The sequence below is a fragment of the Choloepus didactylus genome, chromosome 13, assembly GCF_015220235.1.
Source record: "Choloepus didactylus isolate mChoDid1 chromosome 13, mChoDid1.pri, whole genome shotgun sequence".
NCBI classification, from domain to species: domain Eukaryota; kingdom Metazoa; phylum Chordata; class Mammalia; order Pilosa; family Megalonychidae; genus Choloepus; species Choloepus didactylus.
This window is the reverse complement of record NC_051319.1, coordinates 52,373,729-52,391,580: the sequence shown is the minus strand read 5'-3', so window position 1 is coordinate 52,391,580 and position 17,852 is coordinate 52,373,729. Positions and strand designations below refer to the sequence as shown.

Below are 17,852 nucleotides of genomic sequence, written 5' to 3'. Positions count from 1 at the left end.
TTTGCTAAAGCTGCCGGAATGCAATATATTTGAGACAAACTGGTTTTTATAAAGGGGATTTATTAGGTTACAAATTTACAGTTCTAAGGCCATAAAAGTGTCCAAACTAAGGCATCAACAAGAGGATACCTTCACTGAATAAAGGCCGATGGTGTCTGAACACCATCAGCAGGGAAGCACGTGGCTGGTGTCTGCTGGTCCTTTGCTCCCAGGTTGCGTTGCTTTCAGCTTCTGATTCCAGTGGCTTTCTCTGTCAGCATCTGTGGGTTCTCACTTAGCATCTCCAGGGCAAACTTGGAGCTTTCATCTCTTAGCTTGGCATCTCCAAACATCTTTCTGTCTGCATCTCCAAGCGTCTGGGTCTGTTGTCGGCTCTGAGCTCTCTGTCCCTGAGCTCTCTTAAGGATTCCAATAAACTGAGACCCCCCTTGAATGGGCAGGGTCACATCTCCAAGGAAATAATATAATCAAAAGGTCCTACCCACAATAGGTCTGCCCCCCATAAGATTGGGTTAAAAGAACATGGCTTTTTATGGGGTGCATAAGAGACTCAAACCAACATAACTACTAAGTGTCTGGGTGTGGTTCTTTTTAAGTTAATCCTGTTTGGGGCTTATAGGGCTTCTTGAATGAGCATGTTCAGTCTTTCATTAAATTTTGAAAGTTTTCTGCCATTATTTCTAGGACTATTTCTTCTGTCCCTGTCTTTCTTCTCATTCTAGCTCTCCCATAATGTGTATATTGTTACACTCAATGGTGAAAGGTCTTTTAGACTCTGTTCACTTTCTTCTTTAGTCCTTTTTCTTTTTGCTTTTCAGCCTGAATCATTTCAATTACCTTGTTTCCGATTTCACTGATTCATTCTGCTGGCTCTAATCTGCTGTTGAAACCCTCTAGGGGATTTTTCATTTCAGTTATTGTGGTATTCAACTCTACCTTTTTAACATTTCTATCTCTTTAATGAAACTTGCATATTGTTCATTCATTATTCTCCTCATAGCCTTTAGTTCTTTCTCTGTGTTTTCCTTTATCTCCTTGAGCATACTGAGGATAGTGTTATTAAAGTCTATGTCTGGTATATCCAAAGGCTGGTTCTCTTTATTAATGGTTATTTTGGATGCAGTATCATTTCCTGCTTCTTTATCTTGGAATCTTTTGCTTCACATTTTACACTATAATATTTTAAAGTGTTAACTCTGTGAGGTATGCAACTAGATGAATGGACATTGAGGACAGTATGTTGAGTGAAATAAATCAGAAATGAAAAGAAAAAACATTATAACGCCTTACTAATATGGACTAACTATAATGAGCAAACTGAGAATTGCATCTGACAGTATAGGTTATCAGGGGAAGGCTTATGGTAAAGGTTCCTAGATTATAAGCTCTTACAGCAGTTACAATTATTCCTGAGTTGTAATGGCTATTTCTAAATTCTGAGATGCTGAGCTCTTTGTATAATCTGGTCGGTCCCTGGAACTTTGGGTATCTGTGTGACACCTGAGATTCAGAGCCAGTCCAGCAACTATGAATGTCAGCATTACTCCATACAGCAAAGGTTAAAGAATCTGAAAAAGAGATCAGACTTCAATTAGAGACGTGAACAAAACAGACTTAGTTAGGATTAACGTAAATGAGACTAAAGGGTAAAGGACAATAATGACGGTGTTTTAAAACTTCAACTTCTGTGTGAGACAGAAGCTGATTTAGCAATTTTTGGTAATTTTCTCTGTATAGGACTTCTAAGTCCCCAGATAAATTTATTCCTAAATATTTGATTCTTTTGGTTGCTATCGTAAATGGGATAATTTTCCTTGATTTCCTTCCAAAATTGCTCCTTACTGATGTATATAAATACCACTCATTTTTGCATGTTGAGTTTGTATCCCACCACTTTGCTGTACTTGTTTATTAGTTGTAGTAGCTTTACTGTAGATTTTGGGGGATTTTTCTACATATAGGATCATGTCATCTCCAAACAGTGAAAGTTTTACTTTCCAAACTGGATGCCTTTTATTTCTTTTTCTTGCCTAACTGCTCTAGCTAGAACTTCCAGCATAACGTTGAATAACAATGATGACATTGGGTATCTCTGTCTTGTCCTGATCTTAGAGGGAAAGCTTTCAGTATTTCCCCATTGAGTATGATGTGAGTTGTGGGTTTTTCACATATTCCCCTTATCATGTTGAGGAAGTTCCCTTCTATTCCTATCCTTTGAAATGTTTTAATCCAGAAAGGATGTTGACTTTCGTCAAATGTATTTTCTGCATCAATCGAGATAATCATGTGGTTTTTTCCCCTTTGATTTATTTACGGAATGTATTACATTAATTGATTTTCTTGTGTCGAACCACCACATACCTGGAATAAAAGCCATTTAGTCATGGTGTATAATTCTTCTAATATGCTGCTGGATTCTATCTGTAAGTATTTTGGTGAAGACTTTTGCATCTGTATTCATTAGAGAGACTGATATTTAATTTTCTTTTCTTGTAGTATCTTTGTCTGGCTTTGGTATTAGGGTGATGTTGGCTTCATAGAATGAGTTAAGTAGCTTTCCCTCCACTTCACTTTTTTTGAAGAGTTTGAGCAGGATTGGTACTAATTCTTTCTTGAATGCTTCAAAGAGATGTTTACTAGGTGCAAAATCTATATTTTTTGTAGCACACTATATAATTTAACTTGTATGGTCAGTTTATTCAAACACCATAATTATATGAAACTTTAAATAGGGAGTGAAATCTGGTTGGTTTGTAGAGGTTAGTGTGAAGACCCGAAATATCCCAGGGTAATTTGGCCAGAGAATAAAAATGTATTTGCAAAGCCCCCTTGAGGGACTGTGAGAAAATGTGGCAATATTAAACTTCTCCACCTGGGGAATTAATGATATTCTCACAAGCACTGGGGACTACCAATTTAGAAGGCTGAGCCTTCTATCTTGGGGCTTGCCTTTACGAAGCTTGTTACTGCAAAGGAGAGGTTAAGCCTACTTATAATTGTGCCTGAGAATCACCTCCAGAGAACCTCTTCGTTTCTCAGATGTGGACCCTCTAAGGCAACTCTTCGGGTAGACTCACTGCCCTCTCCACTACATGGCACATGACTCTTCTTGACCAAAAGGGAGGAAGAGAAATGAAACAAAACAAAGTTTCAGTGGCTGAGAGATTTGATTTCAAATGGAGTCGAGAGGTCACTCTGGAGGGTATTCTTATGAGTTATAGATATCCCTTTGTAGTTTATAGTGTATTGGAATAGCTAGAAGGAAATACATGAAACTATTGAACTGCAACCCAGTAGCCTTGATTCTTGAAGTTGACTGTATAACTATACAGCTTACATGGTGTGACCATGTGATTATGAAAACCTTATGGCTCACACTCCCTTCATCCAGTATATGGACAGATGAGTAGAAAAATGGGGACAAAAAGTAAATGAACAATAGCGACAGATGTGGGAATGGGATGTTTTGGTTGTTCTTTTTCACTTTAATTTTTATTCTTATTTTTTCTGTGTGTGGTAATGAAAATGTTCAAAAATTGATTGTGGTGATTAATGCACAACTATATAATGGTACTGTGAACAATGAAGTTTACACTACGGATGATCGTATGGTTTGTGAAGAAAAAAAAAAAATTAACTCTGAAATTAGCCCGAGTGGTATGTTCTTTAAATTTGTGTCCAGCTAGTGATATGACATATTTCCTTGAGAGCCAGGTACTAACAAAAATAAACAAACCAATGCAAAAAATATCTTTCACAGTCTTTGCAAATTGATTCTATGTTGGCTAGTGGTCTCCTTCAAAATTTTGCTCTCCTTTCAATAAGATCAGGCCAAGGAGAATGTGAAGTGCAGAGTGAGCCCACTTCTTTTCCTGGGATTATGCTTGCTTAGGGTCTTAGGAATTTCCCCATTTACAGGAATTCAAAAACCCCCTCTACTATCAATGAATAGACTTTCTCCCCCTCCTGGATGCTCTATTTTATGACTTAACGGAGGTAACCCTTTGCCCCAGGCTGCGACTTAATTGTTTCTTATAGTGCTTTTCGTGTCTAAAAGCTGCTTCTGCCTGCAGGACACATTCTGGGAGGGCAAGCCCAAGACAAGTTTCCTGGTTCGGTATTTCAGGGTTCCACCTGATAAACTGGCACTGACATACAGGCGCCCCAGTATGTGTATAATGGTTACTCTGCTCCCTCTGGAACTGGGCCAGAGTACCATAACATCAGTGCACAGGGGCTCCCATCTCACCAAGCATGGGGGGAGGAGGGGTGGCTAGCAAGAGCACCACAAAGTTTGCCCACCATTTTTAAAGCTGCATTTTCTTGATTTGGCACTCACCTGGTTACTGAAAGCCTTTAGCTGGTTTCCAGAGTTTTAAAAAGACAGCTTTGCCAGTTTTCAGTAGCTTTTCAAAGATTCTATGGGGGAAATCCATCCTGGAGCATTTTATGCTGCCATTTTGGTTGACCAAGAAACTTACTCTTGCCTTTTTAAAAGTTTTCTCCTTTCAACAGCCCCTCTCTATCCTGCCTAATCAATTTCTCCTTTCCTACTGAATCATCCTCATGAATTCACAAACATGATCTTATGTCACCAATTCCTCCCTTTACTTTACATCCTACACCAGATATGAACCCATTTCACTGCTCACTTTTCACAGCAAAACTTGATCTAGTGGCCTCCATTTCCTCTTTCTACTTTCTCACCTCTAATTCACTCTTTAACCCACCCTAATTCTAAATAATTCCCTGAAGCACAACTGTCAAGGTCACCATGAGCACTGTGTGGCCAAATTCCATTGACCTCATCTTAACTTCTTAGCAATATCAGACAAAGCTGATTACTCTCTTCTACCTAAAATAAACTTCTTTTGGCTTTTTCTCCTCCTTCTAATTTCCTTTAATGGTTAAGCTTCTGTTCCGGTTTGCCAAAGCTACCAAATGCAAAATACCAGAAATGAAATGGCTTTTATAATGGGAATTTATTAGGTTGCAAATTTACAGTTCTAAGGCCAAGAAAATGCCCCAGTTAAGGCATCAAGAGGTAGATACCTACTCTGAGGAAGGGCCAATGGCATCCAGGGTTCCCTCTGTCCCATGGGAAGGCACATGGCTGGAATCTGCTGGGCCTCTGCCAGGGTTAGCTTCTGGTTTCTGTTGCTTTCTCCAAAATGTCTCTGGGCTTCTGTCTTAGCTTCTCTCTCTCTCAGCTCCTGTGCATCCTTGCTTGTTTCTCTCTAAGCATCTGGAAATCATCTCTTAGTTTCTCTGGGGCAAACTGGATTTCATCTCTTAGCTGCTCTCCTGGTTCTGGTTTCAATGGCTGTCTCCAAAATGTCTCTGGATGTTTTTTCTCTAAGCATCTCCGAGCTCTCTTCAAAATATCTTTGCCTTTTAACCTCACATAGAGGATGCCAGTAAACTAATTAGACCCACGTTGAATGGGTGGGGTCACATCTCAATGGAAACAACCTAATCAAAAGGTCCCATCCATAACAGGTCTGCCCCCACAAGACTGGATTAAAACATCATGGCTTTTCTGGGAGTACATAACAGTTTCAAACTGGCACAGCTTCTTTCACTATTCCTCTAAAAGACAGAGTGCCTCAGGGTTTATTCTAGAACTGCTTTCTCTCTTTACCAGTTATCTCACCTAATCCTTCCATGGCTTTAAACATCATCTATATGATGCTAAATCTCAAATTTATATGCCATCTAAACCCTGTTCTCTGAATCCCCAACCATCTGTGGTATGTCACTTGGATATCTAGATGAGACATTTCAAACTAAACAGAACACTTGATTCACAACCCCCTCTGCCCCCCCCAACTCTGCAGAATTAAATCTAATTCTTACTCCTCTAAAGGTTATCCTCCAACAGAATACATGGCCAATTTTTTTCCTCAGTTTCATCTTACAGTGGCAGCCTTATTTTTTCATACTATTCCAGTATCATAAATATTTTAATACCTTAAATTTCTTCAGATTACAGTCAGAATTCTTTATTTTGGGAGCAAAAGATGCCATGAATCCACTCAGTTTTGTGGATGATCCCTGAATCTAATGGCTAGATTAAAGTAATAATATTTATAGACAGAAACGTGCCCAAGATTTTGCCAAAATGCATTAACCCTAGAGGATGTTTCCTATAATTACGTGAAAGGAAACCAGCTTCAGTATTTTTAAACATTCCTGGTTATATAAGTTTTCTTCTCATCAGACATTAAACTGATTACAAAGCTTGGGAATCAAACAAGCATTTCTCTGAGCAGTGCATAAATATGAGGAAGGTGGGTTATTCTGAAATGCTTTAGAGTTTTTTTTTTAATTGCATAAATTCATCTTGAAACTACCATAGATATCAAAAACAAGAATCCTGATCCAATTCTCATTTAAATAATGGGGGGGGGAATTTTAGTGTGCGGGATATGATAATCATATTCCAAGATGACCTCCAATGATCTTTAATTTCTGGAATTCATAGTGCCTTCCCATGCTGAATAGAGCTGACCCATGTGTGCCGGTTTGGATGCATTATGTCCCCCCAAAACGCCATATTTTTTGATAGAATCTTGTGGGGGCAGATGTATTAGCGTTGATTAGGTTGGAATCCTTTGAGTGTTTCCATGGAGATGTTACCCAATCAACTGTGGGCAAGGACTCTGATCGGATAATTTCCATGGAGGTGTCACCCCACCCATTCAGGGTGGGTCTCAGTTGAATCACTGGAGTCCTATAAAAGTGTTCACGGACACAAGGAGGTGTGACAGCCAAGAGGGACACTCTGAAGAAAGCAAAGGAGCCGAGAGTGGAGCTGAAACACAACCTGGGATCAGCAGACGCCAGCCACGTGCCTTCCCAGCTAACAGAAGTTTTCCGGATGCCAATGGCCTTTCTCCAGTGAAAGTACCCTAATGTTAATGCCTTACCTTGGACACTTTATGGCCTTAAAACTGTAACTTTGTAATCAAATAAACCCTCTTTAAAAAGCCAGTCTAGCACCACCTCCCTGGGCCTGCCTGGGCGGCCACCTCTGTGATACCACTGCTTGTCGAGGGGCGGTGAGTGCAGCTGCCGCAGTCCAACCAGGACCTCGTACGAGCCCACCCGCCTTTGGAGGCTCCATCTCCATTCTGGGTTCTGATGATGCCACCACTTGTCACACTGTGGTCCTGAGGCACACAGGTAATGGGGCTACCTGCTTGACACACTGTAATGGAACCGACACCAAAGCTGAGGTCCCCTTGATCATGAACTCCATAAAATCCTTTTCCAACCACACTTAATGTGGAAGGCTGGAAGTACACCTCGTGGGAGGCTTCAGTGATGATAGGCAGTTGTCACAAAAACTTACTCATCAACTTCTTAGTGAATTCGACAGACAAGATGATATTCACTTGGTGACATTATGTGTGACAGAATTAAATGACCGAGAAGAAAATGAAATACACTTTCCAATAATTTATGGCATTGCTGTCAACATTAAAAGTGCAGAGATTTACAGAGCCTCCTTTCAAGATGAAGGTCCAGAGGAGGAGCTGTGTGCTGCGTGAGCTCTAATAGGAGGACCTATAATTAGCATATATGATGCAAAGACAGAACAACTCCGTATAGGACCATATTACTGGATGCCATTTCCACATGTGGATTTCTGGCTGCAGCAAGATAAGCAAATACTAAAAAATCTTTCCACATCACTTCTGGCTGAGCCCTCCCACTTTGTTCGGAGGCACTTTTTCTATGTTTGGAAGAAGCGAGGGTCTGGCTATTCTAGCTTCCATTGGGAGTTAAGATTATAGGCATGTAAATTTGGCTCTGCCAATCAGATGTACCTGCTTGAGACCTGACTAACAGTGCCTGCAGAAAAGTCCAATTTCCAGAGGCAGCCTCATTACCAGAAGTCCTAAGAGTGGCATATGCTACATACACTTTACTCATTTACATTATCCGCCTAGCCCCTGCAGGTATTTGATTTGCCACCCCTCTTATATACCTTTAAAAGGTAACCCTGCTCCTGGCTTTTCTTCACAACATTTAACCACCTGGCATTTACATAATATAGTATCTGTTGAGTCAATTTAGGCAATTTCAGAGTTTGCCACTTCTGAGAGTGTTACAGGTTCTCAAATGCAACACTTGCATAATCATTGTTTTTGTTATTTAATTTGGCTCAAGTCAATTTGTTGTTTTCAGTTTCTCAGCTACCCAAGTTACAGACTTTCTTTAACACTCATCACTCTTATTAACTTTTGTTCTTACTCGAAGCCAACTGATGAAGGAGCTAAATTAAGGCAGAAATAAAATATCCAAAGACACTCTCAATACAATACTGTATTTGAGCTCTGAACTGGGAAATGAAGAATGAAAAATAGATCAGAAGTGGCTAGTATATCCTACAGCCGGCTCAGGAGACATATTGAAAAAGTTGCTACTGTAGACAGGGAACAAGCAAAATTATTCAGATTCTCTCTCATAACCATGTCCTTGCATGGCTAGCAAATGCTGTACAGATTTTTCCAAATTACTTTTGCTTATCAGATAACTTTTGTTAAAACCAAAACCAGCAGGATTTCCACAATTGTGAAATCTGTGAATGAGCAGATTTAAATAGAAAGCTAATTATCCACTTCTCAGTATCTGCTTCATAGTTTCTCAAGTAAAAAACTGTTCTGGAACTTAAACTCTTAAACAGGTAACATTCCAGAATGGTAATCTCTGATGAAAACACAAATTAAATTCTATTATAACAGTAAATATTTTTGCCCTCCTAAAGAACATCCACAGCTAGGTTTGTGAAATTTTGGGTTTCTGGGGTCTATAGTTAAAAATAAACAAGAAACTGGCATTCGTGAGGCTGTCTTCGGGGAGGGGGGAGTGGGTAGTTGAAGGAAAGGGTAAGACATTTATTTTCATATCATACATACTCTCTTCAACTTTTTGAAATGGGCACTATATACATGTAATATATGCTCAAAGATGTATTTTTAAGTTTGTTTTCTTGACCAAGCTGCAATTTTTTTATGTTTAAAATGGAGATACTTAAAACAACTTTAGTATTTACCTAAACCATGTTTATTGGTTTTTTTAGTTATTATCTTGGTATCATATTAGTGCCTAAATTTAAGTTTGAGGCCAAGAAGCAAGTTAAATGCCACAACTCTAGAAACAACAAAGTAGTCTCATACAATTTTGTTAATTTTGTGTATAAATCAGTTTTAGAAAAGTTATCTGAGATAGTTGCTCTCTCAATCACTTCAGAAAATATTTGAAAAAGGCATAAAAACAAAGAATGCCATTTTGTAGATAAATGTAGAAGCTAAATCACAAGAAGGTTAAGTGATTTGTCCTGATCATATAGCTTGATAAAGACAGAGCCAAAGATTTGAATCCACATTCCTTTTCCTATCTTATCAAAGTCAAGTACTTCTGATTTAGAAATCTTAATACATTTATCTTTAACTGAGAGATTTCTTTCTATACCAATGATTGGTCCTTAATTTCAATCAAAACTGTCTATCTTGAGCAAGAATAATAAGGATATGTTTGCTAGGTATGAAGAAAATCATATAAAACACCCTAATAAATTGATGACTATAAATAATATAAGCAATAAAATTAGAAGTCTTCACCATCAAGTTTATAGAGGGTCTTTAGCAACTTCAATAAGAACCAGTTAAAAGTCAAATAAAAGATTTTAATACTCAGTAAAACTGAGACAGATATGAAATAGAATAAAAAATAATCATATACAACAATCTACTTTATCACAAAACACTGCCCAAAGATGAAAAGACTCATTTTCCCATTCAGCTATTCTTTTTAAGTCTTTACATTTGACATTTTGGTAAGAAAATTTTCATCAAATTTTCTTCAAGTTCAATCCTTTTGTCAGAGTTAACCTAATTCTAGAATAAATCAAGAATCTCATTAATCAAATATAAACTAATAGGAAATCACAACACATGGCAACTCATCATAAAATATTACATTGTGGGAAAAAATTCTACCAATACGTAATTCCAAAACAAAGTAAATTCTTCTTGAAAATGAAGCAATAATTGGATTTTAAAGCTCACATAAAAAATTATACTGGTAAAACAGAACTGATTTTTCTCCTGTTTGACATCTGGCTTTTGAAAAAGCATTAAATTTCTGAGAAGATTTGTAAGTTAGTTTCAACTGAGACCTAACTCATTAATTTGTAAGACTAAATGTGATATGACTTTACTTTAGGTTCAACCAAATGAGCACAACAATTAAAGTAAACCCGTAAATTTTGTGCAGTGTTAACACTTTTCCCAACCTATAAGTTGTTTTCTTAACTGATTTCTAATATCTTCTTTAAGTGCTGTTAATATATAAATTGATGTTTATTAGAAAAGCCACAGAGAACTACTATTGAAATATTAAGATAACAAAGAATATGTGAAATGAAACTATGGCAAAGACAAAGCAGACAGAAGAACTCAAAGAATGACTAGAATGAGAAGAGCAGAATGCCACAGGCCTAATTAAACAGAGGTAGTAAAATCAATTTTTAATGAACATGGAAGAATAAAACAAGGAAAATATGTGTTTCAACTATGAGCAAAACATTAAGATTTGGGGAAAGAAGAGTTAAGCACATTGGTTGCATATATTGAATGTTATCACAGTAGAAAAGTATCATTCAACCACTGTCTGAGGTAGTTAATCTAACATAAGAGCTGTTTTATAGGAGATTCTTAAAATAAAAATCTCCAAAAAACATGCATGTTTGAGTCTAACTCAGGAGCACACTGACATTAACAAATGTTGAGACTGAATGCTGAGATTGATTCATGTCTGAATTTAGTCACAGACAGAACAAGTAAGAAATCAAACACCAGCCTCGTGAATTGAATTTAGAAAGTATAAAATTAATTGCATTTATAATGAATACATGGATAATAAGATGCATTAATATTTTATCAAATCTTAATAGTTACAGATAAATCACCATCTTAACAATTGCCTAGATGAAAAAAGCTTCAAGAAACTATGAAAACAGAGAGATCCAGGTTTTAGTTCAGGATAACTCTAGGCAAGTCAAGTTACCAGCCTTCCCAAGGCCTCTGTTTTTGCATATTTAAAATGGGAGATGGGAAGCCTTATTGTGGAAAACCCACTGGTGCAGCCGAAGGCCTTTGGTCTCCTAACTGGCACGCCTTCAACTCTTTCTTAAGAACATTCATGTTTCTTCCCTCTTTGACATGGCAAGGTACAAAACATCCCCTTATGTGCCCGAGTGTGCACAGGAAGAAATAAAGACTGCTGGCAAGAAAATTAAAACCAGCTGAGGAAATCCAAAATGGCAGATTAGGAGAGACAGAGGAAAATTCTCCTCCGTGAAAAAAAAACTAGATAAAAGACAGTGCTTCAGAATACTGGTTCCAGGGTCCCATGGGCTAGCAAAGGACATATTTCCATAGTGATTGAGCAACTGGAGAAGCAAAGAGCCTGCATTCAGAATCGTGTAAATCTCTGACCCAGAGAGCTGCTGGGAAAACAGCAGCCGGATCCACACTGTAGTTGAAGGCAGGTTGGAGTGGGACCCAGGGAGGTGGCCAGGGATATGGCAGCAAGAGCTGTGGTTGAGAGTGGTGGGGAGTGCCTTCCACAACCCGGGCACACACCTTAGTAACTGGCATGGATGATAGCCCTTTGCACACCTGCAGCTGAAGGCCCCCAAGTTAGGGACAAGCCACTGCAGCAAGTGGACAATTGCAGAAGTGGGTTACTTTCCACGCCCTGCACAACCTTCTTTGAAGCGGACTGGGAGCCACGCCTTCACAGCACTGCGGCCCAGAGCCTCCTCAAGGGAACTTGGGATTCAGCTGGCTTGTGGCAGTGCAACTTCTCCTCCCGAAAAGCCCACAGGGTACACAGCTGAGAGGTAGGGGAACCGCACGGAAGTGAAAGGAGCCCTACACCAAGCCCAGGGACTTGTGGGTCCACAGCAGAGAGGGACTGAGGGAAGTCTCAGCTGAGGGGGAGGACGCCTGGGGCAGTCCCAGGGTATCACAGCCACAACCCCGGAAGAGCTGTGAGTACTGGGTCTTAAAGCCCTCTTTCCTGCCAAATTGCACAGGGCACAACCCCCAACCACAAGGCTGGCAGTCCCCATGCACGTGGACAACTGGTGCACTGACTGGACATCCATATGGTTTGGACACTCCCTCACTGTATAAACAAAGTTGGGGAGATGTGGACTGAGAATAAGAGGTGGCTCAGGGGAGCCATCTGTTGGTATGTCAGGGCAAGTGCACTGCATCAACCTGCAGCTCTCTCAAATTATAGATAATTGTTTAAATAATCCTACATATCCTAAAAGAACCCTATCAAGATAAAAAAACTCCCAGAGGCCAAGAACAACAGAAAATTATAAAGCATATGAAGAAATCAGAAGATACGTATAACCCAAACACCCAAATTTAAAAATCAGAGGCGATACAGAACTTGGAGAAATTAATCAAAGAATTAATAACAAACACCAATACTATGGCTCAGGAAATAAAGGGCATCAAGGAGACCCTAGAAGAGCATAAAGAAGAATCTGCAAGACTAAATAAAAAAACAGATGATCGGATGGAAATAAAAGAAACTACTGATCAAATAAAAAAGACACTTGATATTCACAGTATTAGATCAGAGAAAGCTGAGGAAAGAACAGGCGAACTGGAAGAGTGCAGATTGGAAAGTGAAAGTACAAAAGAAAGAATGTAGAAGAAAATGAAAAATTCCAAACGGATGTCAGGTATATGACGGACAACACGAAGCGCACAAATATAAGAATCACTGGTGTTACAGAAGGGGAAGAGAAGGGTAAACGACTAGGAAGAGTATTCAAAGACATTGTTGGAGAGAACTTCCCAACCCTTCTAAATGACATAAATATGCAAATCATAGATGCCCAACGAACTCCAAACAGAATAAATCCAAATAAATCCACTCCAAGACATATTCTTATCAGATTGTAAAATGCTGAAGAGAAGGAGCAAGTTCTGAAAGCAGCAAGAGAGAAGCAATTCACCACATCCAAGAGAAACAACATAAGACTAAGTAGTGACTACTCAGCAGCCACCACAAAAGCAAGAAGGAAGTGGAATGACATATTTAAAATTCTGAAAGAGAAAAATTGCCAACCAAGAATTCTCTATCCAGCAAAGCTTTCCTTCAAATTCAAGGGAGAGTTTAAAATCTTCATAGACAGACAAATGCTGAGAGAATTTGCTAACAAGAGACCCTCCCTACAAAAAAAATAATAAAGGGAGCCCTACCAGCTGAGAAAAAAAAAAAAAGAAAGGAGAGAGGTATGGAGAAGGACACAGAGCTAAAGAGTTTTAGTAAGGATACATTAAAGGAAATAAAGAGAGAGGGGAAAAAATATATCTGACAAATAAAAACAAAGGATATGATTGCTGATTCAAGAAATGCTTTCACAGTGAATGGATTAAACTCCCAATTAAAACATACAGATTGGCAAAATGGATTAAAAAATATGAGCCATCAATATGTTGTTTACAAGAGACTCATCTTAGACCCAAAGACACAAAGAAATTGAAAGTCAAAGGATGGAAAAAAAAAATATTCCATGAAAGCATGAGCCCAAAAAAATTAGGAGTAGCAATATTATCTCAGATAAAATAGACTTTAAATGTAAGGATGACAGAAGAGACAAAGAAGGCCACTATATACTAATACAAGGGACAATTCAACAAGAAGAAATAACAATCCTAAATGTGTATGCACCCAATCAAGGTGCCCCAAAGTATACGAGACAAACATTGGCAAAACTGAAGGAAGCAATAGATGTTTCCACAATAATTGTGGGAGACTTCAATACATCACAATCTCCTATAGAGAGATGAACCAGACAGAGGAACAACAAAGAAACTGAAAAACTAAACAACGTGATAAATGATTTCGACTTAACAGACATATATAGAGCACTACATCCCAAATCACCAGGATATACATCCTTCTCTAGTGCCCACAGAACTTTCTCCAGAATAGATCATATGGTGGGCCACAAAACAGGCCTAAATAAACTTTAAAAGATTGAAATTATTCAAAGCACATTCTCTGATTACAATGGAATACAACTAGAAGTCAGTAACCATCAAAGATTTGGAACATTCACAAATATCTGGAGGTTCAACAACACACTCCTAAACAATCAGTGGGTTAAAGAAGAAATAGCAAGAAAAATTGGTAAGTAACTAGAAACTAATGAAAACAAGAGCACAACATTTCAACACTTATGGGATGTAACGAAGGTAGCATTGAGGGGAAAATTTATAGCTCTAAATGCATACATTAAAAAGGAAGAAAGAGCTAAAAGCAAAGAACTAATGGAACTGAAGAAGCTAGAAAATGAACATCAAACTAATCCTAAACCAAGCAGAAGAAAAGAAATAACAAGGATTAAAGCAGAAATAAATGACACAAGAAAAAAAAACAATAGAGAGAATTAATAACACCAAAAGTTGGTTCTTTGAGAAGATCAACAAGATTGACAAGCCCCTAGGTAGACTGACAAAATCAAAAAGAGAAGACCCATAAACAAAATAATGAATGGGAAAGGTGACATTAATGCGGATCCAGAAGAAATCTAAAAAATTATAAGAGGATATTATGAACAACTGTATGCCAACAAACTGGATAATGCAGAGGAAATGGACAATTTCCTGGAAACATATGAACAACCTAGATTGACCAGAGAAGAAATAGAAGAACTCAACCAACCAATCACAAGCAAAGAGATCCAATCAGTTATCAAAAAACTTCCCACAAATAAATGCCAGATGGCTTCACAGGGGAATTCTACCAGACTTTCCAAAAAGAACTGACACCAATCTTACTTAAACTCTTTCAAAACATCGAAGAAAATGGAATACTACCTAACACATTTTATGAAGCTAACATCAGTCTAATACCAAAACCAGGCAAAGATGCCACAAAAAAAGAAAACTACAGGTCTATCTCCCTAATGAATACAGATGCAAAATACTTGCAAATCGAATCCAAAGACACGTTAAAAAAAATCATACACCATGACCAAGTGGGGTTCATTCCAGGCATGCAAGTATAATTCAACATAAGAAAATCAACCAATGTAATACAACACATTAACAAATCAAAAGAGAAAAATCAAATGATCACCTCAATAGATGCTGAAAAGGCATTCAACAAAATCCAGCATACTTTTTTTGATAAAAACACTTCAAAAGGTGGGAATTGAAGGAAACTTCCTCAATATGATAAGGGGAATATATGAAAAACCCACAGCCAGCATAGTACTCAATGGCAAGACTGAAAGCCTTCTCTCTAAGGTTCAGGGACGAGACAAGGATGCCCGCTGTCACCACTATTATTCAACATTGTGCTAGACGTGCTAGCTAGAGCAATCGAACAAAATAAAGACATAAAAGGCATCTGAATTGAAAAGGAAGAAGTAAAACTGTCATTATTTGCAGATGATATGATCTTTTATTTGGAAAACCCTGAGAAATCAACGACACAGCTACTTGAGCTAATAAATTCAGCAAAGCAGCAAGATACAAGATTAATGCACCTAAGTCAGTAATGTTCCTATACACTAGAAATGACATAACTAAAAAGACACTCAAGAAAAATATTCCACTCTCAATAGCAACTAAAAAAATCAAGTACATAGGAATAAACTTAACCAAAGATGTAAAAGACATATACATAGAAAATTACATAATGTTACCAAAAGAAATAGAAAGGAACCTGAAAAGATGAGAAAATATTCGATGTTCATCGGTAGGAAGGTTAAATGTCATTTAGATGTCAATTCTACCCAAACTCATCTACAGAGTCAATGTAATCCCAATCAAAATTCCAACAACCAACTTTGCAGACTTGGAAAAGCTAGTTATCAAATTTATTTGGAAGGGAAAGATGGCTCAAATTGCTAAAAACATTCCAAAAAAGAAAAACGAAGTGGGAGGACTTACACTTCCTGACTTTGAAGCTTACGATAAAGCCAGAGTAGTCAAAACAGCATGGTACTGGCACAAAGATAGACATATCGATCAATGGAATCGAACTGAGAATTCAGAAATAGACCCCCAGATCTACGGTCAACTGATCTTTGACAAGGCCCCCAAACCAATGATCTGGAACATAACAGTCTTTTCAAAAATGGGGCTTGGAGAGCTGGATAGCCATATCCAGATGAATAAAAGAGGACCCCTACCTCACATCCTATTCAAAAATTAACTTAAAGTGGATTAAAGACCTCAATATAAGAGCACCATAAAACTCCTAGAAGATAATGTAGGGAATCATCTTCAAGACCTGGTATTAGGAGGTCACTTAGACTTTACACCCAAAGCACAAGCAACGAAAGTAAAAATACATAAATGGGAACGCCTCAAAATTAAAAGCTTCTGTACCTCAAAGGAACTGTCAAAAAAGTGAAGAGGCAGCCAACTCAATGGGAAAAAAATATTTGGAAACCATGTATCTGACAAAAGACTGATATCTAGCATATATAAAGAAATCCTACAACTCAACAACAATCCTACAACTCGACAGCCCAATTATAAAATGGACAAAAGACATAAAAAGACATTTCACTGAAGAAATACAAATGGCTAAAAAACATGAAAAAATGTTCATCTTCACTAGCTATTAGGGGGATGCAAATTAAGACCACATTGAGATATCATCTTACACCAATTAGAATGACTGCCATTAAACAAACAGGAAACTACCAATGCTAGCGAGGATATGGAGAAATTGGAATTCTTATTCATTGTTGGTGGGGCTGTGTAACGGTACAGCCACTCTGGAAGACAGTCTGGCTGTTCCTCAGAAAACTAGATATCAAGTTACCCTTCGATCCAGCAATTTCACTTCTCAGTATATACCCAGAAGATGTGAAAGCAGTGACACGAACAGATATTTGCACAATGATGTTCATAGCAGCATTATTCACAATTGCCAAGAAATGGAAACAATCCAAATGCACTTCAACAGATGAGTGGATATACAAAATGTAATATACACATGATGGAATATGACGTGGCAGGAAGAAGGAACAAGGTCATGAAACATATGACAACATAAATGAACCTTGAAGACATAACGTTGAGTAAAATAAGCCAGACACAAAAGGAGAGATACTGTATGTTACCACTAATGTGATTGCTGTGCAAAATGTAAAGTAAGTATTTTATATTGTAGGGGGCACAGACATAGACAGCAACTAGTGAACGGGGAACAATAACCTAATAAGAACAGATAAGCTATTGAGGGTAATGTCAATGTTATGAGAATCCTCAGTAACGATTATGGTTTGCAAACTTTCTTGGGTATGGTAGGATCATGTGGGAAGCAATGCAGTTATTTTAGGTTATTTGTTATTCTTATTCCTTTGTTTTGTTAGGGTTCATTAATCTTCTTGGGGTATGGTAGGGACATGTAAAAATAAATAAAAATGAATGAATAAGTAAATAAATAAAAATAAATGGAGGACAGATGGGAATGGTGTGCACTTGCAGACAATGATATCTAAGGTCTCTTCCAATTCTAAAATTCTTGGCCCTCCTAGTTTCATCTTCAGTTTTTTGGTGGCAAATGAACAAACCTAAAAGAAAGAGTGACTTAAATCTAACATAGAAGGAAAGTGAAAGAACAATAATTAATAAGCAATTTCAATTTAGTTTTTTTAGCAGAAAAAAAGTCAATTTAACAAATAAAAGAATTTTAAATTTCCTTCCAGAATAACTGGTTTTCTATTGTGTTGGTGCAGCAATTTAATCACAAAGTAATGGATGACTCTTCATGCTAACAGTTGTGAT

General features: G+C 37.8%; 1 protein-coding gene and 1 pseudogene across 7 annotated transcripts in view; one reads left to right on the top strand and one right to left on the bottom strand.

Moving 5' to 3' along the window:
- Positions 1-7,799, top strand: part of LOC119507697 — a 32,744-nt pseudogene extending 24,945 nt beyond the window's left edge.
- The window catches only part of APC (APC regulator of WNT signaling pathway), a 206,889-nt gene that overhangs the window by 171,836 nt on the left and 17,201 nt on the right, over positions 1-17,852 (bottom strand). The window lies entirely within an intron of this gene.